Source organism: Triturus cristatus, chromosome 9 (genome assembly GCF_964204655.1).
Source record: "Triturus cristatus chromosome 9, aTriCri1.1, whole genome shotgun sequence".
NCBI classification, from domain to species: domain Eukaryota; kingdom Metazoa; phylum Chordata; class Amphibia; order Caudata; family Salamandridae; genus Triturus; species Triturus cristatus.
Window position 1 is genome coordinate 274,637,140 of NC_140592.1, and position 26,985 is coordinate 274,664,124.

Genomic DNA, 26,985 nt, shown 5'->3' on the forward strand with positions numbered 1-26,985 from the left:
CTTATTACCTCACATATTACATCACTGATGACATGGTCAGTGACATCACTGATGACATCACTGATGATATCTCAAATGACATCACTGATCACAACATTTGGTGACTGTTTTTAAAACGCTTGAGTGTAAAATATATGTCAAGGTATATTGGTGAATCAGTGGGTGTATGAGTGCCTAATTGGATGATTCAGTTGGTGAGTGACTAACTGTATAAGTGAGTGATTCGGTGCTTCAGTGAATGTATGGATGAGTGACTGTTTGTGTGAATTTCTGCAATTGTCTGTCAGTTGGTGTCTAAGTGGATGTATGGGTGTGTGAGTGGCTACGTGAGTTTCTCTAAGGGTGAGTGATTGGTTGTTTGAGTACCTCTATAGGTGTCTGTGTGGGTGGGTGATGAGTAAATGGGTGTGTCAGTGGCTGTATAGGTTATTGAGTGCATGTGTGCGGGGCTGTATGGGTGAGTGAGTGTGTGTATGGCTGTGTTGTGAATGAGTGCATGTGTCAGTGGTGTATGGGTGGATAATTGGGTATGTGAAAGGCAGTATAGGTGAGTGATGGGGTATATGAGTGACTGTATGGGTGAGTGAGTGAATGTGAGAGTGACTGTATGGGTGGGTGTATGCTTGTGTCAGTGACTGTATTGGTGAGTGAGTATGTATTAGTATCTGTATGAGTAAGTGAGGGAGTGTGTGTGTAGCTGTATGGGTGACTAACTCAGTGTGTGAGTGGCTGTATGGGTGTGTGAGTGGATATGTCAGTGGCTGTATTAGTGAGTGAGTGGGTGTATGAGTTGCTATATGGCTGAGTGAGTGGGGGTGTGTCTTGATCTATGAATCAGTGAGTGGGTGTGTAAGTACTAGTATGTGTACATGAATGGGTTTGAGAATGGTAGAGTGGTAGTTGGAGTGGGTGTGTGAAAGTTTATCTGGGGTGTGAGTGGGTACGTCAGAGATTCTGTGGAAGATGTCATCAGTGATATCATTTGAGATGTCATGAGTGATGTCACTGACCATGTCATGAGTGATGTAAAATGTGAGGTCATAAGCAGTGCATTGCCGGGGCGCAAGTTATAGTTAGCTAACTAACTATACCAGCTCAATTTCTCTGGTTTTGTTCGAGTAAAATCTGACCCTAACTATCGCTGTAACCTTTGGGTTTGTCTGTGAATATATATATTTCTAATATATATATATATATTAGTTATAGTTAGGACCGTGTTTCCATAGGAAATCTCAAAATTCTATTTTGAATAACTTTGGCGCCGGTTGATGAATCTTCGTGAAACTTTCAAAACTAATGGGGCGCTCCGCTCAGCTCCTACCCTGAAAGTCTTGGGGGGATTCGTCAAGCGTGGGCCGAGAAAAAAGGGGGGTCCCAAAACGCGTTTTCCCCATACATTTTCCCATAGGACCTTTAGTCGAAGGTACAGCCCGAACGGCTGAACAGAATTACTTGAAATTTGGCAGAGAGGTAGTCCTCAGGTCAGGGATGTGCCTTTCGCATATATGGAGTCAATCTGTTCAGTAGTTCCTGAGAAAATTGCAGTTAAAAGCACATACATATCTATAGCCGCGCACAGTGCGTGCACCGTGCGTGCACCCTAACGTGCGCGAGCGTAATTCTGAGTGGTTGTTACATGTCAGTCAACGTTCAAATCGGTCGAAATCAGGAAGTGTCGGCCGCCATTTTGTTTGTTTTCAGTGTGAGAGTGGAAAAGGAAGGTGGCGAACGTGAAAAGGGGGCAGGGTAGAGAGTTCCTGACCCCCTAGCCTTTGTCAGGGGGTCCCTGAAGGACCCCGAAGGCAGAAAAAAACATTTAATTTATTTTTTTTTTAAATCGCGGGGGTGCGCGCACCGTGCGCGCACGGTGAAAAACCATTAAAAAAAACCAAAACATTTAATACGTAGTTTATTGAAAAATAAATATATAACAAAAATAATACATACATAACTTAGCATTTAAAAAAACGTACAAATTCACTGAAAAAACCATAGGTTTCACACACGTTATAGTTAGGAATTAGCATTTAAAAAACCTTGCAAAGTCACTTAAAAAACCATAGGTTTCACACATGTTATAGTTAGGTGGATATTTCACTCGTAAAAAACCAATGAAATTCCACCGTTATAGTTAGTTCAGATAACTATAACTCGCGCGACCGCCACTCTATCACAAGGATGATGTCATCAGTGATATCAAGAGTGATGCCACTGACCATGTCATGAGTGATGTAATATGTGACGTCATGAGCAGAGGATTGTGGGCGCGCGAGTTATAGTTATCTAAACTAACTATAACGGTGGAATTTCATTGAGAGAGAGAAAGAAAGAACGAGTGAGAGAGAGAGGAAGACAGAGAAAGAGAAAAAGAGTGAGAGAGAGAAAAAGAGAAAGAGTGAGATACAAGGAAGAGAGAAAGAGAGAAATGGTGTGAGAGAGAGGAAGAGAGAGAGAGAAAGAAGAAGAGAGAGAGAGAGAAAGAAAGAATGAGAGAGAGAGAGAGAGGAAGAGACAGAGAAAGAGAAAGAGAGATAGAGAGTGAGAGAGAGAGAAAGAGTGTGAGTGACAGAAAGGAAGAGATGGAGAGGGAGAGTGAGTGTTGACACTGTGGAGAAAATAGTCACAGCTCACCTTTCTGCCACCGGTGTGTCTCCAACCACGTGCCGAGATATAGGGCAGCCCTCAAGCTTAGTCATCTGAAATATAGTATGGAATCAGTAATGGATGAGTACATACAACTGCGCATGCCTAAATCTCTGTCCCGCCTTTGTGTATCCAGGCTATTGTACCCCATCCACTTCCACTGCCCAGAGGTGTCTACTCGCTGTGCACACCCATGCTGCTGCACCCCATCAACTCCCAAGAGGTGACTGCGTGCCTCTGCGCACCCAGGCTGCTGCACCCCATCGACTCCCACTGCCCGGAGGTGACTGCCCACCGCTGCACAAACAAGCTTCTCTGCTCACCTTACACCACCGGCGTGTGTCGAAGAGCGTCCACTACTTGCCGAAGAAACCTCCTCACCCGTTGTGCACAAGCGGCGAAGCAGAGCTCACAATTCAGGTTAAGTGTTGATTGCAGGATTGCCACGCATCATCGCAGGCCTGCAAGACAAAAAGCAAGATAAGATTGTGCATCATGCGTCCATCAAAGGAGAGAGAGAGAGAGATAGAGAGAGAAATAAAGAGTGAGAGGAAGACAGAGAAAAAGAAAGAAAGAGTGAAAGGAAGACAGAGAGAAACAGTGAGAGGAAGAGAATGAGAAAAAGAAAGAAAGAGTGAGAGGAAGACAAAGAGAAAGAATGAGAGAGACGAAGAGAGAGAAACAGTGAGAGAGAGAGGAAGAGAGAGAGAAAGAGTGTGAGAAACAGGAAGAGAGAGAGAAAGAGACAAACAGTGTGAGAAGAAGAGAGAGAGAAAGAGTGTAAAGGAGAGAAAGGAAGAGATGAAGAGGGACAGTGAGTGCCCATACTGGTGACAAAACCCTCACAGCTCACCTTTAGCCACCGCTGTGTCTCCAACCACATGCTGGGGCCTAGTGGAGCACTCAAGCTCCCTCATCTGAAACATAGTACAGAATTAGGAATGGGAGAGTATATACGACTGTGTACGCCTAAATCGCTGTGCCGCCTTTGTGTATCCACTCCCGCCCCCAGACATATTTGCCCACCGCTGCGCACCCAGGCCTCACTGCTCATCTTTTCGCGGACAGGGCACCCTCCACATCATGCAGTCCCACTCCGCAGGCCAACAGACCTCACATTTGGTGCTGCGTCTTGATTTTGCCATGGCAGAGGACATACTAGTGCACCTATCATCATCGCAGGTTGCACACCCGCTCAGTCCTTGCGGTGCCACTAACTTAGTGACCAGTGAGGCCACGGACGTGGGTAAGGCCTCCCTGTTCAGTGACTCAGGCCTACATGAGGTGTCCAGAACACCGGGACGGGCCATCACAGTACATGTGGTGGGAGCAACTCTAAAATGGCGTAGAGCACGTGTGCCTGGTCTTTTTTATTAGTAGGGTCACGCGTCCTGTGACGCCTGTGCTGGATGGGTGTGTTGTGGGTGTATACCAGCCATGAAGGAGTGTCTGTGGCATACTGACAACTAGACCTGTGACCAGCAGATCACTACAATGAAAATCTGGGCCATGTAGCGTTGTTGTCCTTCCCTGTAAGCGTAAGCAGAGTGGGCTGGCCTGTTGTATGCCAGTCCTCCGTGCGGCTGTGAAGAATGACTCCGGAGCTATGGGCGTGGCTCCATCGTCAGCTGTATCAGGAATCAACTGATGCGTGGGTGTTCTTGTTGTAGTGCTGCCGTCATCCGGGTCGCAAGCGTCAATGTGTCACTCTGTGAGCCAAGTCCCACAACATGGCCGACATGGAAGGTACGGCGAATCACTGACCCTACATTCATCCATAGTTCCAGACAAGAAAGATGGTGGATGTGACACATCTGTGTGGATGTGAATGTTTATTGCACATTCAGTGGAGTATTACAGCTGTAGCAATACTGGGCCACGCAAAGTCCAAAATTCAGTTTTTGGGACATGGAGGGCAGCCAATTAGAGACAAGCTCGTTGTCGGAGTTAAGCTGTGCCAACATATGAACTTATACAATCACTCCGCCAATCCCCACGCACTTATAAATTTACTGTACACTCTCCTTGCAGTACTCTAAAAATCCAGTCTCTATGTAGGTACTTGTACAATGACCGAGACAAAGTTACATAACCAAAGTTTTCTCCCACTGTCAAAGGTAAGTTGGTTGCATATGCTGTCCAGAGTACAATGTAATGTGGTAGGGCCCACAGGCAGCATGTTGCATACATAATGAACACACGGACGCAGATAGATAGTGGAACTGGGTACGGGCATGTGCGCTCGACTCCTTTTTATTACCAGGGTCACATGTCCAGTGATGTCTGTGCTGGATGTGTGTGGGGTGAGTGTAAGCCAGCCCTCCGGGAATGGTTTGTGCTGGCAACAAGTAGAACAGTAATCATTGGATCAGACACAGAGATTCAATCATAAAGGGTCAATGATTTGTGCTGCACTAAGGTAGGGGCACCATATGTGAAATAATACACAAAAGATTCTATTGTAAAAGGTCCATGACTTGTGGTACACTGAGGTAGGGGTACCAGATGTGAAATTATACAAAACATATTGTATCAGAAAGGGTCCATGAGTTGTGCTGCACTGAGATAGGGGCATTAGAAGCATTCAGCGTGTGCGCAGCCAGCGATGATGCGTGGCCCGGGCGAGCTGCACTGGGTGCAATGTCTCTTGCCCACTGGACTGCGTCATCTTCAATTGCGACTCAATGTGAATTGTGAGCCTTGCTATCCACAATGTAGATGGAAGGCAGTAGTCAGCACAGACATCAAGGAATACATTTTGTCACTTCCTCTTGACAAAATCCGAAGACATAGAGTACAATTCTGTCTGCAATTAATAAATCATGTCTCAATGTAGATTGTGAGCTCTGCTGACCGCAGTGTAGGTAACAAAAGATGAAATAGATATGGAATACATTGTCGAAATGTGTAGGTTTCGGGGACGTTATAGTTAGTTGCCTACTGGACTCTGAAATTCATGAATGAAGACTGAATTCGAACTGTGAGCTCTGCTGGCCGCAGTGTAGACTGCCATTCAGTGTTCCTTTGGACTTGCAAGATACATTTTGTGATTGTACTAAAGCTATAATTGATATAAAAAAAGTTCTTGAAGCAAGGATACTAAAAGGATATTATTTAGTTTTCAAAGACGTTGTAGTTTGTTGCCTACTGGACTCTGTAATTAATGAATAAACACTACATTTTAATTGTGAGCCGTGCTGACCGCAGTGTAGGCCAGAGGCAGTGGTCAGCACGTGCCCACAGCCACGTGGCGTTCAGTAGAGCTGCACAGCTATTGGCAATTCAGCGTGTGTGCAGCCAGCCATGATAAGTGGTGCACTGAGTTAGTGGCACCTGAAGCAACCTGCGATGATGCGTCGTCCGAGTGGGCTACACTGGAGGAAATGTCTTTTGCCTACTGAATTCTGCCTTAATAAGTCCATGTGGTGATGACTTCTGCTGCAGTGAGTTAGTGGCACATGAAGCACTCAGCGTGTGTGCACCCTACGATGATGCGTGGTCCGGGCGGGCCGCACTGGTAGCAATGTCTTTTGTCTAATGAATTCTGCATTAGTAAGGCTACGTGGTGATGACTTGTGGTGCAGTGAGTTAGTGGCACCTGAAGCACTTGGCGTGTGCGCACCCTGCGATGATGCCTGGTCCGGGCAGGCCACACTTGTAGCAATGTCTTTTGTCTAATGAATTCTGCCTCAGTAAGGCCACATGGCGGTGACTTGTGGTGTACTGAGATAGTGGCACCTGAAGCACTCAGTGTGTGCGCATCCTGCGATGATGCGTGGTCCGGGCAGGCCGCACTGGTAGCAATGTCTTTTGTCTAATGAATTCTGCCTTAATAAGGCCATGTGGCGTTGAGTTGTGGTACACTGAGTTAGTGGTACCTCTGGCGCTCAGCGTGTACACAGCCTGCGATGATGCGTGGTCCGGGCGGGCCGCACTGGGAGGAATGTGTCTTGCCTACTGGACTGCGTCATCTGCAATCCCCACTCCATCTGAATTGTGAACCCTGCTGTCTGCAGTGTAGTTTGAAGGCAGTAGTCTGTACAGACATAAGTCTGCGGTTCTGTGCCGCTGTGTTCGCAGGGGGCGTGTGTTGAGGAGGCCGGTGGATATGGCGGCTGCTATATGGCAGGATGAGGGCCGCTGCTCTGTCAGACGCGTTGACTTTCACACAAGTGAACCACGCCCAGAGTCGCGGTCTATTTATTCACATTTCAACGCTGGAGTGGCGTATGTTGGACCAGCCCACTGCGCTTCTGATTACAGGAGACGAGAATACAGGTACATGACAAGATCTTCCCCACTGCCTGAGGTAACATGGTTGTGTCCACTGTCCACAACACTACAAGCACCAGCAGTACATGGACACATGGAGAGGTTTGTGCTCTGCATAGTGAGGTCTGTCTAGCACATCACTGCTACACTTGGTATTGTGGGCATTATTATTGGTGGGTGACTTGCATCCTTTACACATGTTTGGTTGCCACATCTCGCAACATTCAGCTATTGTGTGGCTGAGGGGCCATGCCGTTTTTGGAAGTTCCGCTGTCCAGTTGTGCGCTGCCTCAGTGGTAGTAGGGGGGGTCCAGGGGGAGGTCCTGAGGGTGGTGTCAGTGGGTTTTGTGGCCTTCTTGGGTGTCGGAGGTGCATGATCAGTAGCTCTATGACATGTGTTGGTCTCCAGATGTGATTCTAGGCTGGGCTCCCTTTCACAATGTAGGTAGTCGTCCTACTTTACACCAGTAAAAGGCAGATGGTACATTCCTACTGCTAATGCACCTTATCGCCAGTTTTTGGATAGCACCACAGATTTGGCTGCTTGTTGAAAATACCGGGAAGTGGTGTTCCTGTGTTATTTTTGTACAGGAATGCCTACTCTGCACATTATTTGCGTTAGTTGTTGCTCTTATTTGTGGCAATTTTTTTTTGCGGAAGCTATTGCTGGAAAACTGGCGATATAGCCTGTTTTCACCAGGTTGAAAATGGAATGATAATTTAAAATCACTGAAAAAACCATAGGTTTAATGAACATTATAATTAGAAATTAGCATTTAAATAACCTTTGAAATTCACTAAAAAAAAAATAGGTTTCAGGGACGTTATAGTTACAAATTATCATTTGAAAAACCTTTGAAATTCACTGAAAAAAATCATAGGTTTCAGGGACGTTATAGTTGCAAATTAGCATTTGAAAAACCTTTGAAATTCACTGAAAAAACCATAGGTTTCACGTTATAGTTAGTTGCACATTTTGCTCGTACAAAACCATAGAAATTCAGGTGGTATAGTTAGTAGAGCTAACTATAACTCGCGCCCCCGCAATGCACTGCTGATGACGTCACATATTACATCGCTCATGACATGGTCAGTAACGTCACTGATGACATCACTGATGACATCTCAAATGACATCACTGATGACATCATCCACGTGATAATTTGATGCACTTCTTCACACCCTAATAAAACCTTTGATACACCCACTCTAAAATACTGACTACCATTTTCTAAACCTTAGACAAATCAATAGCAGTTACTATATACCCACTGACTACTTCCTAGTTATACACACACATTCATTCATTCACCCATACAGTAACTCATACATGCAGTCATTCATCAATATTGCACTATTATATGTACTCATACACCTATACAAACACTCGTACACCATCACTCATCCATAGAGTTATTGACACACGTAGCTAGTCATGTAAAGAATCTATAACACTGCCGTTTACTCACCTATACAGCTATACATTCAGTATCTAACCTATTCATACAAATAGTAACATATACTGACTCTCTTATACAATCACTGACACAAGCACACACTCATTTATACAGACACTATCACATAGTCATTTATATACTCCAACACTCACATATACTACCTTTCATATATGTAGTTACTCACACATATACCAGCGAGATATACATTCACTCTCCAACACAGTGATACATACACACACTCACCGAAACAGCTATTTCCACATGCACTATTGAACCCATACACCTAGTAAATTAGCCGCTCACACATGTTGGCAGAAAGTTACACACCGCCCATCCACATACACACACAAACACTGAGCCACCCATACTAATACTTATGCTGCCAATAAGTAAGCCATATAGACAGTCATGTACCTAATCATCAACCCATGCAGCAGCTTATACAACAACTGAGAGACTGATACAGACATTCACACAGTTTAGTCACTAACCCATGCATTCAGTAAGAGACATTTAATCACTAACTTATACAGTCAGTCACACACCTATTAAATCCTCCACCCAGACAATTATACACCAACTCATTCTTCAATACACCTTGGCATTAACATATATAAAATATATTTAAAGTTTACAAAAACACACATTCACTGGATGATGTCATCAGTGAGGTCATCAGTGATGTCATTTGAGATGTCATCAGTGATGTCATCAGTGATGTCACTGACCATGTCATGAGTGATGTAATATGTCATATGTGACGTCATCAGCAGTGCATTGCGGGGGCGCGAGTTATAATTAGCTCTACTAACTATAATGGCCAAATTTCTATGGTTTTGTACGAGTGAAATGTGCAACTAACTATAATGTCCCTGAAACCTATGGATTTTTCAGTGAATATATATAATGTGAGCAAGGCCGGTTTTACCTGCCGAACGCGTATGACTTTGTAAATAATAAAATAATAATAAAAGCAATAAAATATTTCACGCCAAATACAAAAGGAGTTCGCACCTTCATCATGGCCGGTGGGAGGTTGAGGAAGGAAATACTTTTTGTATATATATATATATATCTGGCTCGAGTGTAAAAACACAATGCACTCGCGGGGTGTATCAAATCCCTTTATTTAAGCACACGAATCATGAGGACGCGTTTCGGCGTTCTGCCTTCTTCCAGCTCGCGTGTGCATCATCTAACGCGTGTGGGTGTCTTTGCTTAAAATATCAGAGCTAGATGCTCATTGGCCACAGTAGCTGGTAGGGAGAGAGGGATAGGTTGCTCAATAGCCAATGTCAAGGCCCCTCTAGCTCACACATCTCCCTATTACCGCTGGCTCAGTCCCCACCACGTCGAACGTAGTCTGAAGGGCACCCCTCGTCAACCACCAAGTTTCATCACATAGCAGCGCAGGGATCGGCATATATCCGATTGTCCTCCAGTCTGTATGGCTGGTGCTTTTCACGACGCTGGTGTTTCCGACGCCCAGTGGTGGTGCAAGACGCTGTATAATCCTGGCTCCATTTCCACCAAAAGCGCCAGCCATACAGACTGGAGGACAATCGGATATATGCCGATCCCAGCGCTGCTATGTGATGAAACTTGGTGGTTGACGAGGGGGGCCCTTCAGACTACGTTCAACGTGGTGGGGACTGAGCCAGCGGTAATAGGGAGATGTGTGAGCTAGAGGGGCCTTGACATTGGCTATTGAGCAACCTATCCCTCTCTCCCTACCAGCTACTGCGGCCAATGAGCATCTAGCTCTGATATTTTAAGCAAAGACACCCACACGCGTTAGATGATGCACACGCGAGCTGGAAGAAGGCAGAACGCCGAAACGCGTCCTCATGATTCGTGTGCTTAAATAAAGAGATTTGATACACCCCGCGAGTGCATTGTGTTTGTGTTTTTACACTCGAGCCAGATATTTGAAAAATGGACCCACCTCCGTTTTTACTTGCACCCGTCAGAAGAGTGCAGCGGGCGCCAAAGGTGAAAATGGAGCCAGGATTATACAGCGTCTTGCACCACCACTGGGCATCGGAAACACCAGCGTCGTGAAAAGCGCCAGCCATACAGACTGGAGGACAATCGGATATATGCCGATCCCAGCGCTGCTATGTGATGAAACTTGGTGGTTGACGAGGGGTGCCCTTCAGACTACGTTCGACGTGGTGGGGACTGAGCCAGCGGTAATAGGGAGATGTGTGAGCTAGAGGGGCCTTGACATTGGCTATTGAGCAACCTATCCCTCTCTCCCTACCAGCTACTGCGGCCAATGAGCATCTAGCTCTGATATTTTAAGCAAAGACACCCACACGCGTTAGATGATGCACACGCGAGCTGGAAGAAGGCAGAACGCCGAAATGCGTCCTCATGATTCGTGTGCTTAAATAAAGGGATTTGATACACCCCGCGAGTGCATTGTGTTTTTACACTCGAGCCAGATATTTGAAAAATGGACCCACCTCCGTTTTTACTTGCACCCGTCAGAAGAGTGCAGCGGGCGCCAAAGGTGGAAATGGAGCCAGGATATATATATATATATATATATATATATATTACCTACTGGCGGTCGCCAGTAGGTAGTTATAGTTAGGACCACGTTTCCATAGGAAAACCTCAACATTCTATTTTGAATAACTTTGGCGCCGGTCGACGAATCCTCGCGAATTTCTCAAAATAGGTGGGGCGCTCCGCTCCGCTCCTACCCTGAAAGTCTCGGGGGGATTCGTCAAGCGGGGGCTGAGATAAAAGGGGGGTCCCAAAACGCGTTTTTCCCATGCATTTTTCCATAGGACCTTTAGAACGAGCTACAGCCCGAACGGCTGAACAGAATTACTAGAAATTTGGCAGAGAGGTAGTCCCTAGGTCAAGGAAGTGCCTTTTGTAGGTTTGGTGTAAATCTGTTCAGTAGATTCTGAGAAAATAGCCTTTAAATCAATATATATATCTGAGCCCGCTTACGGTACGCTTACCGTACGCTTACCGTACGCTTACCGTAAGCTTACGGTGGCGTGCGCGAGCGCGATTCTGATTGGCTCTTAGATCTTAGTAAACATTCGAATCGGCCGAAACCAGGAAGCGGCGTCCGCCATTTTGTCTCTCGCACTGAGTGTTGTTTATCAAACATGATGGCCAAAAACATGTTACGGGGCTGTTTTGACAACTCCCTCCCACATAGTCATGTTGAGGGAGTCCCCAAACATCCCCCAAGAGCAAAAACGGTTTTATTTTTTTTTCGGCAATTTCGCGGGGTACGCTTACCGTACGCTTACCGTACGCTTACCGTACGCTTACCGTAAGCTTACCGTACGCTTACGGTAAAAAAATAAAAATAAAAAAAACACTATCCACACTTACCCCACCCCCTGTGCTTTTGGTGGCCGCAGGCCACCAAATGTGCAGGGCTTATTAATAGAGAAAAAAAACGTAATTTTGGCAACATGAAATTATAAAATCGAAATAAAAAAAACACTATCCACATTGACCTCACCCCCTGTGCTTTTGGTGGCCGAAGGCCACCAAATGTACAGGGCTTATTAAAGTTGATAAAAACCGTGCACGGAACGAACTGCGTTAAGTGGGCGCGCACGCCACAAATGGCGTAAAGTAACTTAGCATTTAAAAAACCGTACAAATTCACTGAAAAAACCATAGGTTTCACACACGTTATAGTTAGGAAATAGCATTTAAAAAACCTTGCTAATTCACTGAAAAAACCATAGGTTTCACACATGTTATAGTTAGCTGGACATTTTACTGATAAAAAACCAATGAAATTCCCCCGTTATAGTTACTGTAGGCAACTATAACTCACGCGACCGTAATCCTCTGCTGATGACATATGTGTCTTTATGAAAAAAAAATATTTGTAATATATGTATAGCTAAAATTTAATGGAAGAAGATATGGGCAAATAAGTGTCTAAATACAGTATTAGCATCAGCAGAGGATTGCGGTCGCGTGAGTTATAGTTGCCTACAGTAACTATAACGGGGGAATTTCATTGGTTTTTTATCAGTAAAATGTCCAGCTAACTATAACATGTGTGAAACCTATGGTTTTTTCAGTGAATATATATATACACACACACACACAGATATGGATTTCTGTGCATGTTTATATATATAAATGTTATGAATAAAATTACATATGAAGATAATGCAAATTCATTTTTACTTACCAGTGAGGTTCCAAAGTAATAGTATTATGATATTCCTGTCGTAGTGACATCTGATGTAAAGGCTTCTGATGTAATACATCCAAGTTGGTAATCTGTCATTGAGACCCAGGCTATTTTGGCCCTGGAGTAAAACCCTGAATATAGACTGCGTGAAGTTGAGCAGTGATTTAGACAATAGTAATGATGAAAGCTGAATAGAGACAACTTTTATTAGTCATTCACCATAAAAGGATGGTAGTAATGTGTAAAATGCTAATCTAATAGCTTTGATCTTAACTAGTTATCCTAGCTATGTTTTTTAAAGCAAACAGCAATGCATCTGAGAATTCATGAGCTATTGAATGTAATTTGAAATATAAGAACTTAAGATTTTTTCTTGGGTGAAAATGAGAAGATTACAGATGGACTCACTCATTTCCTTGATAGTTTACTCAAGAAGTGGCAGAATAGTGGTCATGAACAAAAGTTGTTTCTAGCTTAACAATAGCAGCCAAACTAATTGCTTGATCAATAATATCTCTGATTAAATCAATTTGAATTCTGGGTTGTATTTTGTTGATAGAATAGTCTTGCTGCACATGCAGTCTGGATGATACAAGCACACATCACAACTAGTGTTGCATGATTGCTTTTCATCTGGTAATTATTTTCATAGGTAGAGAACACTACGGCCTTTATTGGAATAATGCTGTGATCATACCATAGATTCCACAGCAGGCATGCCAAAGAGAACACCATTACATTCAATGAATCAATGAATTATGCAGTGCACAGTTTTACTTACATTTCAAGAACTGTGAAAAACAGAGCAGCCCTCTATAGCCCACTCTATTAAACCAGAACAGCTAACTCTTTTCAGTGTTAGATTTCTGTAATGAAGACAAACTGAATATGGACCAATATAATTGTGAGACTTAAAGATTGTATGTCTACTTAAGGTAATTCCTACGTCATTTACTCACACTCTAGGATCATGGAACAGAGTTCCTTCACAAGGCTGCCAAAGTGCATTCTCCTCATACAGTATGATTTATTTAAGTGCAAATATTGATCTAAACTAAGACATTTGTTTATTGTATTTTACGTGTGTTTTTGTATAATGCAGTATTCATCATCTTCTTTACTTCTTGAAGCATGGGGTTGCATACCTAGCTCTGAAAATGTTGCTTTTTCTAACAGAGATAACTTGAGTGAGGATTAGACTATTCAATCTTCTCCTGGAATTAGTACAGGTGATGTGGTTTCAAGGGTGAAGGTTATCTTCCATGGTGGATCTTTTTTCCTTCTTAACCTGAATTTCCACAGATGCCCCTTTGAGTTTTGTCACAGTTAAAAATGAAGGTTCTCTGGGCAATCCACCCACATTGAGGTAGTGTTAATTGTTATATTGGGCCTTAGTGGGTCTCTGAATGAGTGTTTGGATTGCTATTTGCTTTCTTTCCATACTGTCCAAGAGTTTGTAGACTAGAAAGATTTAATTCCAGTCTGAGGGTGGTGGATACAAACCTTGTCAAACAGTTGCAAAATGTATGTTTTACAATGATGATATAGGAATACATGTATCTTATCTATGATATGTTAGTTTTAGCAACTACTGAGCTTTTAGGGAAACACTTATAATTTAGATAATGTACAGTTAACAGTTGTCAAAATATATTTTTGCTTTACAGGTCATTATTCATTTTTATTTGTAAAGGCAGATAGTGTCTGATTGTCCGTAGATGCCAACATGACTTCCTGTTACCTCCAGTAAGCCCCACACAGTGGGATTGCTGGGAGGTGGCCAACAACCTTTTACAACGAAGGGGAAGGTTGACAGATAAAAAAGCAGACACCACATCCAGCACCACTTTTGGTTCTCACATCAGTCATCTGTGGGAGCTCTGTATATTGCATTTGTGAGGTGGCCCAATTTTGCCTGACTGATCTATCACATGTTTGGTGGTGCCAACTCCAAAGAAGACCACTGGTAAAACAAGCATGTTAGTATGCTTGCAACAAGGCTATTGAAAATGTACCCAACATTGTGAATGAACATTTCCAGAAAATTTTCAGGACCCACATTAGTTGGTAGCAAGTCCATCACACTGTTTGGGCATAGTAGGTCTGTAAAAAACACACTGTATTTCCCCAGGGAAGGACTCTGGCACAGGGAAATGTCCTTTCAATTTCAACTCTAAATAACCTGATTTGATCTATTAATTTGTTATATGTTGATAATATTTTGAAACTCCTAAAATTTTCGGAAGTGACACAAAGTGAGAAGCCAATCTGATTTAACCATTTTGAATAAATAGTTATTGATTATATTTAGTAAATCAAATGGGTATACGTATTTGGAGCATTAAACTCGCCCTTTACAACAAAAAAGCTAAGCTCATCAAGTATGCCTGCTGATAGCTGTAGGACTACAAATTGCTTGCTCATCAACATAAAGATGTTGCCCATGACCATCTTGAAATAGAAACATAATTCAGACCCCCAAAATGTGGCCTGAACACAATGCACTGAGAAGGAGAACTGTGTCGTCCATTCTATAAGTAGAATACAGTCATTGATGTGTTGAAGCGCACAATGTTAAGTACAATTATTCCAGTTATTACTGAAAACTATAATACTCAAAGCCTTTAATTAATGTATTGTTACGAGGTCAGCATCTGTTTTTAAAATATTTTCATCACATTTCATGTTAAGAGTGCGATGCATACAGTTTATATGGAGCGAGGAAGGGTATTTGCAGTAATCATTTTGAGAGGAAGCAAGGGGTGCTCACCTTGAGTTGGTGAGATCAGTGTAAAACTTGACAGTAGCAAGGATGTAGATGGTTTTTGGTTTGTAGTAGTGCAGAGAATGAAATGTTCGATATCTCTCTGTGTCTATCCACAAGTAATCATTCAGGTCAATCAGGTGCTTGTTAAGCGTGACTACTCACCCGTAAGGGTCTCAAGGCGCTGAGGGTGGTGGGGGTCGCAGGCTCCAGTCCATCAAGGAGGGGGTCTGTCAAAGAGCCAGGTTTTGAGGGTTCTTGCGAAGATGGGGAGCGATGTTGTCTGTCTGAGGTGGAGCGGAAGGTCGTTCCAGGCTCTGGCCGCGCAAAAGGAGAAGGAGCGGCCTCCCGATCTGATCTTTCTGGTGCAGGGGACCACGGCGTTGGAGAGCTGGGCTGATCGTAGGGTCCTTTGGGGTGCGTGAAATTTGAGTCGGCTGTTCAGGTATGCTGGTCCGGTGTCGTCGAGGTCCTTGTGAGCATGGGTTAGCATCTTGAAGGTGACTCTAACTTCAATGGGGAGCCAGTGGAGTGTGCGTAGGTGCTGGGAGATGTGGCAGTGTCTTGGCAGGTTGAGGACCAGTCTTGCGGCAGCATTTTGGATGTTCTGTAGCTTGCAGGTGAGGTTTTGGTTTATTGCAGCATAAAGTGCGAGCCTGCTGGTGACAGGGCGTGAATGACTGTCTTTTTGTGTTTGAGGGAGATCCATTTGAAGGTCTTACGTAGGAGGCAGAGGGTGTGGAAGCAGGAGGACAAGATGGAGTTGATCTGGCGGTCCATTTTGAGCTCTGAGTTTAGGATGATTCCCAGGTTGCGTGCGTCCTTCAGTATCAATTTGGTCTCAGATCAGTGAATGATTGTATTCAGGCTTACATCCTACGTAGGAATCCTTATAGGGCATAGAAGACGTCCTTCTTATTTGATTACCTCTTAGTTGTTGCACAACCTGCAAGTTGCTGATTATTAGGTTGTTGATCCAAAAGTGTATAGTCAGACATGTCTTTGCCTCCCATTTGGTTTGTGTGTATCAAACTAAATTCTCATTCCAATGACAAGACTGTCTTTAGATCCAATACTTGTACATGTGTTGTTCACTGAGCTTGGATAGTCAGTCCATCAGTGAATTACAGAACAATTGAAGGTGATAGTATAACACTTGTCTTGAATTATGCCAGTGGAGAGCCATTATAGTGAAGTAGTGTCTACATTTAGAGATTCAATATGTGCAGCAGTGGTGTTTCACTAATTTGAGGCTAAAAAAATAGGGTGAGGGAGTGGCCAAGCCCTGCAAGATGGAAGACGTGTAGTGCCTGAGCTCCTCTGCCCGGCCGTCTTTCTCTCAGCCCCAGCCTCCTATAAGTGGAGCCCAAACTAGACGACTTACTGTTGAACTGGGGCCCACTCCTGGCACTGAAGGAGTCGGTCACTGCAGCCCCAGGCACAAGACCACAGCTACACCTCACCTCATAGAGCGGGCTCAGTGTTAGAAGGGACCGCCAGACTGCATGGCCTGGGGCTCACCACCAAGACAGCATGCCACCATTCGTGCCCACACAGAGATGGCACCGATTGGCATGGGTCCTGAATAGGACTGCAACCTGCACCTGCCCCCCCACACATTCTCTACACTCTTTGTCAGTCACGCCTGACACCTGAAGAGCAAACCCTAGGAGTGGTGCCAAGACACAGGCGGCCACTGAGGGAGACCACCAGAGAGCTGTCACTGGCTCTCCCACGTCTGGAGGATGTCCCCTGCACCAGTGGGGGGACCTTCTGGGGCCCCTGGATGAGGATACTGCATGTGGAACAGCGACCCCCCAGAATAAGCAATGCTGGCTAGCGTGGCCCCAATGAGGAGCAGGGACCTGTGTCTCTCCAGCTGGTACCTACTGCATCCCCCAGCTACCACACATAGCATGGAGACCACGCGCCCGGGGCTCCCACATGGTGATGCAGGGTGGTACCAGATCACCACACCACACATACGGTTGGCAGGTCTGACAGCCTGCCAGACAGCCAGCCACAGCAGGTTACCAGGGACCTGCTCCTCCAGCTGTTCCAGGTGCTCCGAGCTGACCTCAGGGGAGTCAAGGCCGATCTCCAGCATGATCTTTGCACCCTCCAGCGTTATGTAGATGACATTGTAGAGAATGTGGCCCAAACCGAAACCTCTATTGATAAGCTCAACGAGGAGGGTGAGCCCCTCCAAAAACAAATTCTCCAGCTGGAGGATCAGTACTCCCTCCTCCAGGAAAAATGCGAAGACCTGAAGAACAGTTTGCACTGTAATAATATTCACATCAGGGTTGTAACAAGTTCTGTTACAGATGAGGAATTCTCCAAATACCTCCCTGGTCTCTTTGAGGCTATACTGGTGTGAGCAGGAGGTGACCCTCATACTCATGGACAGAGCCCATAGAGTGGTTCCCCTTCATAAAGCAGGCAAACATACTCCAGATGTCCTCACACGCATCCACCATTTCACCGACAAGGAACCAGACTACAGAGAGGGCAATCACCACCACGCAAGGATACTTTCTCCTAACAATATGAACTATAGGCCATATGTATTATGCATTTTACTGGTCACAAACGGCCCGATTCACAGAATCGTGCCGTTTGCGACTGGTCAAATGCAGTTTGGTATGTATGAATTCCAATTTTCTATTCGGTAACATGTTACTGAATCACAATTTGGAATTGGGAATACATGCTGATTTGGTATTAGGAAGGGGTGTGTTTAGGGCGTCCCTTCCTAATACCAAATCGCAGCAGTATGTAAGAATGTTTTTCTTTTTTAAACACAACCCATTTTCCTTTAAGGAAAAAGGGTTTCATTTAAAAACAATTATTGCTTTATTTAAAAGCAATCATGGACATGGTGGTCTGCTGACCCCAGCAGGCCACCTTCCCCATGATTTTAGAGATTCCTAATGGGTTGCAAATTGCGATATACCTCATTAATATTCATGAGGTAGGTCAATTTTTGACCCACTAGGAATCACTAAATGAAACTTAATGCGTTTCCTACATTAGGAATAGCGATTACCTAATTGCGGTACACAGAAAATTGCAATTAGGTAATCGCTATTGGCAATATTGATACATCTGCCCCTAAGTGCTTATTTGTTTACTGGAGATGTCCTCAAAATTCCTCTGCATCAAGAACACGTCACCAAAATCGGGTGAAATGCGCTTAGAGGCCTTTTGGTAAGCTGTCCATCAATATGTAAACAGGCAGAAAGACCTATGCATACTACTAAGGAAAACGGGGCATGGCAAAATGTGCGGACCTTGCAGATAATTTTGGGCATTTGCATACTCAGGGTGATTAAGAGGGAGAACCATGGACTCTGCTCTCAAGACAAGAAAGAAACTTCTCAGCACAGTTACTACAGATCAGATTGCACTCCAATAGATGAACGATGCACTCACCTCCATTAAGGATTTCAGATTGTTTTTCAAAATGGAATACGGGAGGAAACACACTTGCTTTTCATTTGTGAAGGCCAAGAAGTTAGGATCATTTTTGCTTTACCGAAGTGGAGCTTCAACTGGAGCACCTGCTTCATTTATATTTGTAAGTGCTTCCCACTAAGGTTTAATTTCTGTGAAATGAGCATCAGGGCCAGAATGGAACCTCATTTCTTCCAAGAAGAGTACATAGTTTTGCCGAAAATGTCTACTCAACTGGAGTACTTTCTACTCGTTACTTAGGAAGTGTTACCTCATGGGTAAATGTCTATTGCATATTCTTCACTATAGTTGCTTAAAGGACCATGAGGTAATGTCTCCAGTGACCATATGTGCATGTAATTTCAGCAATGTGATTGTTCCTGCAGCATCTTCATCCATAAATCTGTGATAACATGAATCCTCGTCAAGACTACAAAAAGGTGAATCTCTACCAAACAGAGGTACTTCCTCTTAACTATATGAAGTAAGCGCTTGTTTGTTGGATGGAGATGTCCTCCTATTAATCTGCATTAAGAATGCGTCACCAAAATCAGCTGGAAATCTGCTCAGCCTTTTGGTAAACTTTCCATCAATGTGGGAGAAGGTGGGAAGACCTTTGCATAGCACTAAGGAAAATGGGGTGGGGCCAAACGAGCAGAGCTTGTAGATGATTTTGGGCATTTGCATACTCAGGGTACTTGAAAGGGAGAACCATGGAATCTTTATGTATTATACAAGGGGAGAGGAATTTCTCCCCCGGGGACCCCATCCCCCGGTGCCAGGCCAAAAATGAAAGGGTGAGGGGGTCATGTGCCCCCTGGACGATTTTGGCCCAGGGGACCCAATTCTCCAGGGCCCAGCCTTTTCATTCTGTGTGCCCTGGTGCCCACTCAGGGCACCCAGTCTCCAGTGTTTGGAGCTGCAGAGAGAGCTTTAATGCCCCTGCTGTCCCTGCCGGCTCCATGTCTCCAGTGGGAGCCAGCATTACTCCTGCGTGCAGGGAGCAGCCAAAAATGCTTTTTTAGTTGCACATGGGAGCAATTTTTTCATCTAAACAGGGGAAAACATTTGAAAAATCCTCTCCTAGCAAGCGGGAGCAGTTTCCTGCTCCAACCCTCCGGGAGCAGACTTACAGTTTGCTCTTGCTTCTCCCACCAAGTTAAAGCAAACTGCTTTCTCCTGAGGGTCGGCACCTCGGGAGATAGGGATTCGACCCTGGGGGGTGGCGGTTCCCAGGACCATTAATGGATCCAGGAGGAGGGCCACACCACCCTCGCAAACCCCAGCACCAGGACACGAGGGTCAGGATATTACAGCCCTGCCACCTTCTCTTTTTTTTAAACATTTTTGTTTGGGACTCAGCTGAGTACGTGTCCTAAGATGGCTCCCAACACTTCCTGGTTGAAGTGTTGTCAGCCAATCAGATCTCTGCACAAGATCGACAAGATTTGCAGATGGTCCACGCCTCTAGATATACAAATTTGGTTTTCCTTTAATGTCTCAAAAACAACTGAAAGGATTTACACAAAAAGCATGCTTTCTAGACCAAGAGCTAACATTTTGCTAAATTTGGTGTAATTCCGTTCAGCGGTTCGGGCTGTAGTCGTATCTAAAATTTCAATTGGAAATAGAATGGGAAAAACATGTTTTGGGACACCCCCCTTTTCTCATTCCCCGCTTGATGAATCATCCCGAAACTTTGAAGATAGCAGATGACCTCGGGTGCGTACTAGTTTTGAAAATTTCATGAAGATTCGGGAAATGGAGCAAAGTTGTTGGTAAAACAAAAAAAAAAAATTCCTATGGAAACTAGGTCCTAGCTATAACAACCTACTGGCAAATATCAGGAGCTAGAATGGAACAAAGAATCTGATTACAAGTTTGGCCGAAAGGATTACTCCATCACAAACACGACAATTATCCTCTCCGCCAAATTACAATTCCATTATATCCAAGGAAACTGGTAATAAAGTGGATGGTATCTCCTTCACATTTGTGACAGTGTATCCTATCCACCAAACTCATAATCAGGCCCAAAGTCTTTTTCCATTTCTACAGAAAAGTCTTAAAGCACAGGATTAGAACAGTGCCATTCATTCAAGCTGTAAAATAACAAAAGCCTTTTTCTACTCCAGGCACATTATTACAGCTTTGGATTGGTAAAATACCAACCTGGAATGAATAAAAGCCACCCCTGACGCGTGTTTCACTATTATTAAAGCTCTTCATAGAGGTTTAGCTTTGCTCAGACACAAGGGAGCAATCAGTAAACAATACCCTTTCAGCCTTAGAGTGCTGCATAAATTATGCAAAAAATAAGCAGAGTACTCTGGCTAGTTCCTAAATGTAGGTGAAGAGCAGCTCCTGTGTAGAGCACCCTCCAACACCAGCAATACTCTGAATCTGCTCACTTCAAATGTCTGTTTAGCGAGCAAAGTTTTTCTGCATGGTATTAGCACAGTGTCATCCAAGTCAAGCAAGAAAGGGACTCAGGGCCAGATGTACAAAGTATTTTTGCATGCGCAAACGGGTTTGCGGCCCATTTGCGCATGCAAAAATACCTAAAGGCCATGTACAATTCCTAAATAGCGAGTCACAATTTATTTGTAACTCCCTATTTAGGAATTGCGAGTCAATATTAGCAAGGGTCGTTCCCTTCCTTATAGCGACCCCAAAGCCATGTATGAATGTTTTGCGACCTCTTCAAGAGGGTGGTAATGCACTCGCAAAAGGGAAGGGGTTCCCAGGGGACCCCTTCCCCTTTGCAAATGCAGGGGCAAATATTTTTTGGGGGCAGGTTGTGGTCCCAGGGCCAGATGTATGAAGTATTTTTGCATGCACAAACGGGTTTGCGACCCATTTGCGCATGAAAAAATACCTAAGGGCCATGTTCAATTCCTAAATAGCGAGTCACAATTTATTTGTGACTCCCTATTTAGGAATTGCGAGTCACTATTAGGAAGGGTCGTTCCCTTCCTAATGGCGACCCCAAAGCCATGTATGAATGTTTTGCGACCTCTTCAAGAGGGTGGTAATGCATTTGCAAAAGGGAAGGGGTTCCCATGGACCACTGCCTGCCCTTAAAAAATTAAACAACAATTTTTTCTTTTTTTTTTAATGCAGCCCTGCATTTTTTAAAAAAACGACTTCATTGAAAAGCAGTCCCAGACATGGTGGTCTGCTGAGCCCAGCAAGCCACCATCCCTGGGAGGGCCAGCCATTCCCAATGGGGTCGAAAATTGTGAGTGGCTCATTAATATTCATGAGTCTCGCATTTTGCAACCCCATTGGGATTCACAATCAGTGTCTCTGACACTGTAGTACATTGTAAACTGCGCCTCACAATGTGCGACCTGTAATCGAGTGCAAATTGCGAGGCGCAATTTACAAGGGTGGTACATCTGGCCCTAAATCTTTTGCCATTTTTACAGCAGTCTTTAAGCATAGGATTAGCACAATGCTGCGATCTACGCCGAGCTGTAAAATGGCAAAAGCCTTTTACAACTCTAGGTATTGTATTACAGCTTTCGATTGATTAAATACCAAATGTCTCACTATCATTATAACTCTGAAACATGTCAGGGTTTTTTTTTATTAATTCCAGGTTGGATTGGATGGTATTTTACGAATCCAAAACTGTAGTTTTTGTGAGGTTCTTGGGGGGCTGTGCTCACTGAATACATTTGAAAGTTTTCCTTTTCTGTGGAAAATGCAATAAAAGCTTCTTGAAACAAATAAATAGGGTAGTGGTGCCCCATGATAGTACAGTGAGTATAAAAAGGCTAAATATGCCCTTGCAAAAAGGCAAAACGCAAAAAGAAGGTTCTTAGACAGCTGTCTGCCTGGCAAAATGGCCTTTCAGATTTGAAAATGAGACAGTCTAATTCAAGCATTATAGTAGAAGGATTATCAAACTTTTAAGGATTCTACCTAACGATGTTACCTCTCTGAGGGATCATTTTGCAGGTTTATTTTCTCTAGGAGAGTATCTTCGTCAAGATATGGTCTTTCCATTTCGGAGCATGACTGTGCCTGAGGACCAGAGGTAGGAATGATTTTAGGCTGTATTCTCAGTAGTGTTGTGCCAGAAGTGGTATTACCTCAAAAGGATACATTATGCATCAGTCTTTGAAGCACTCACATATCAGCCCCTTTACTTTTTAAGGTATGACTAGCCATGCATGTAGCCACCTCTTAATTCTCCAGACCTTCCCTACCCCTACGTTTGCACAATAACATTGATTATTCCTAATCTTAAACAGGGAAAAAAAGATAAACTGGTTTTAGACTTATTTCCCTCTTGGATCTCACTAATATTTCATAGAACCATATTACCGAAATGGTTGATGGAGGAGGTGTAGGAAAGAGTTGCTTTGGATTGGATAGATTAAGGCTTCAGATTGTTGTGGTTAGGGTTGATCAGTTCTTCCACTTGGCATATCCCCTGACTAGCTTCAAGGTGTTGAGGGAGGTCTGTTTCTAACCTTTGATGACCCATAGATTACATTTGTCTATTAAAAGCTGTAGCCTACCTTGAAAAGGATTAAACTGAATTTCTTACCAGCGTCTGCAGTAGATGAGTTGCTTCAGTAGGATAGTGATTGTGTACTATGTGTGATAGGTAGGGTGCAAACACTTGAAGGAATCAGAATGTGCAATATGGTTGTGTCAGTGCGCCAGGGCAGTTCAACTTGTTTATTAAGGATCTAAATGAGGATCTGCAACATGTGATGGTGGAACCATGCAGGGCCAATGGTGTTAGAGCACCATTTCTGCAGACAACACTTAAAGCATGTTCTACTCATTGGGAGATTTAAGAATCCAGTTTAGTGGGAAGTGTAGTATTGTCCCTGGTTCCTGTCTGGATCCAAAGAAAGTGATGTATGAGAGCTATGTATTTAATCAAGTTGTAAAAATAGTATTCAATTCAGTGGGACATGTGGTAATTATATGAAGTGTGTAATCTGTGGAGATTTTAACAAATAATATTATGTTGGATGTGTTCACATGTAAATTATGTCTTTGATGAAGTCTTCTACGCAGGTCAGATGTGATGCTATATTTTAATGTTATGTTAGGTTTTTTACTGTGTTTGTGACGTGTTTTAATGTTTTTATCGATTTTTAGTGTAATCAGTTGCTGACTGATAAGTAATATTATTCGAATAGACCTAGAACAGGCACACATCCACTGACTTATCTTGTATTTTCATCCTGACATATTTTACTACTAAATGTATCCCATCTGGCAGATGTGAGTAATGTGCCTTACGCTCAAACTTGGGGCCTCTGTGAAGTTGTCACAAATGAGAGCAAAAGTAGCTTAAGTGGCGTATGTTGAATTTGGGAGCCAAGGCATCAGCAGATGAAAGGGATTTGGTTTTGGGAAGAAGCTGAAGAAGTTGGGGCATAAAGAAAGAAATAAGGATATAAAGCCTCGATTTAGGAATAGTTATGGGCTGTAGGCATGTGCAGTTCTAAGGCTCTAGAGGTGTGTCATGTAGTTGCTATAACTCTAGATAGGATCTGCACGTTTAGATGACATAAACTGTGGGATTGGTGTCCAGACTGATTCCAGACACCCCCCCCCCCGGTTTTGTACGCCTATATTCCAGCTAGCTCACAGTGTCACTGTGAACTCCTCTTAGTAAGGAGAGAATAGTTCCTGGCAACTATCGAACATGACAACCCTGTCCCATCAGGGATCGTGGAAACAGTACAGTATCTTTTGGTCAGTCACTAGTACTTATTTTGTCTCAGAGAGCTCCCCAGAACAAATGGTGGGGACATTTTCAATAAGCATTTATTAAACCAGTGTCATCTAGTGTAAAATAGGTGTTCTGTAACAGCCAGATATAAATGATATTGAGCACCAATAGAGTAAATAGATGGTAGATTTCTACCATAGTGCTAAAACAATGAAGATATGCAAGCATAAAAATACATTACAGTAATAATGCGCACTCCTACGATGCAACCCTAACTAGATGTACCTAAGTGTACCTAGCATGTATGTAGGTGTTGAGCCAAGAATCCCCCTAGGCTGAAGCTAACCCCATGACCTGAAGTGAGAGACTGTGGGACCCCATCTTGGTCTTGAGATTGACACCCCTGTGAGAGATGTCAGACCACTGCGAGCTGGAGAGTCTGCGTGCAGGAACCTCAGCGTCTTGCGCCAGTGTGTCAGCATGGAAATCTTTCTGCTCTGCTTGTCCCGGCAAAGATATTGTGTATATATACCCAAAAGGAACCCTCAGAGGATTCTACCTTGCTGTGTCATGTAGGCAGAGGGTGACGGAAGGGATGACCCTTATATATAGTTATTATGTAGAAGATGGTAATCCTGCTGTGATTCTGAGAATCTTCATGCATAATTAATGTGGCTAGTTTTCGGGGAAAACCTCACAACATTAATGCAGTGCTTAACTAGGTAAGAGGTCAATACCAAAACATGTTATGTAGTGTAAAGGCACGGTAAATTTAGGTAAAGGGTTAGGGGACTGCTCAAGCCTATATTGGGGTACCCTATGAAACATAACAGGTGGATACTGTAGACAGGCACTCTTAGCAAGCAGTAGTAAGCCATAGCAGTCAAGTGCTGTCAAAGGTCTGTCAGGGCCTATTAAAAGGTCAGTACTTGCATCTGTGTTCTGGTTCTCCAGCCATCCCTGGCTGCAAAGATGGGAACTAGGCAGTGGTCAGGGGAGTCCAGTAAATGTAGTCTTTGGCAGAAAACCCCTCAATGCCACAAAGCTTGTTGGTTATCCGAAATGAAAGGCAAGTTCCTACTATTATCCAAGAGGCTGGAGGCTGATACACGGATATGGCAAAGAATAGGGACTTTACGTATGGCCTGTGGTGGTGGCATGAGAGTGCAGGCAGCCAATCGTGACAGCAGCTAAACAGCTCAGTAGAAAGGCAGAGTCAGTTCAAGGTGAGGGACACAGCACTAAAGAAGTATTTAGCTGCTGGGACAGGTAGAAAAGGAAGAATTAAGAGGAAGACATGGAAACACGTGCCAGAAAGGAGTAAAAATACCCAATAACTTTCATGGCCACAGAACCATAATTGCAGAACAGAAAATGTTGTCCAGGCCATCGTTTTATGTGCTATAAACTGGACGTTCCTTCCTGTGCTCTGCCTACTGATTTACTCTTCCATATATGTGTGTCTAATTTATTTCCCTAACAAGAATCTCATGTGCAGGGTGGAGACATTACTCTACCAGGCATTCACGTTATTCCATGAAGATAGTTTCCTTTACTGTAACTTCACCATTATCCATGCAGAGGTTGCCATCCCAGATGTTGTGGAACATTCCACCGTGGGAGGAATTACTGCCCACATACCCAACTCCTGCAACCCTGACCAATGCATAACGCAGATTTGTGTGACTTCTCGCTACTCTCTTGCAGCCTCACCTTTCCTTTCGTAAGACCCCTTCACAATGGATGTAAAGTTATGGAATAAAAGACAAATACGCTGTTTCACGACTGTGATTTGCACATAACACAAGCAAGAGAAATAGTAATAGCACAGGAATTCGAATGCCAAGATAGCAGTTCTAATTGCAAAGCAATGCAGTGCTCCTGATCTCGGTTATTTGGGTAGGAGGTCAATTAAATGGTAAGGAGGTGAGGGGCAGGGTCAACAAATCATTGTGCTACTTGGAGAAAACAATGCATGTGGTGCAAGTGCAGAGATTCCTAATCTTGGCGGCGCCTGTTAAACAACTATATTGCAAAATACTAGTCTTTCTGCAGGAATATGTTTTTTTTTATCGAGAAATGCCCCTTCAAGCTTCCCTAGATTTGCCCTCACATACTAGTTTTAAAATCTATCATTTGTATTTATTTATGAACCATATAAAGAGCATGGTTACCCTAAAATATCCTGGCCCTAATACCAAAACAGATCTGGAGCAGGGACAAATTAGTTGTTGAATAGCAAAGCGAAAGGGAAATTATTACATTGGGCTCCTGACAGTGCTGAAAAGAAGTGGCCACTGGTGTGGGCTGCTCTTAAATTTAGAATGTTGGAGCAGATGGAGATTGCAGTGTGTTGTACTGCTGAACAAATTATTTTGGGGAAATTAAATTTTACATCATGAAAACACCCAAAGAAAGATGTTAGAAGAGAGGATGGGGTGTGTGTGTGTGGGTGTGGGTGGGGGTGTGTGCGTGTGTGTGTAGCACGTGAAACTTG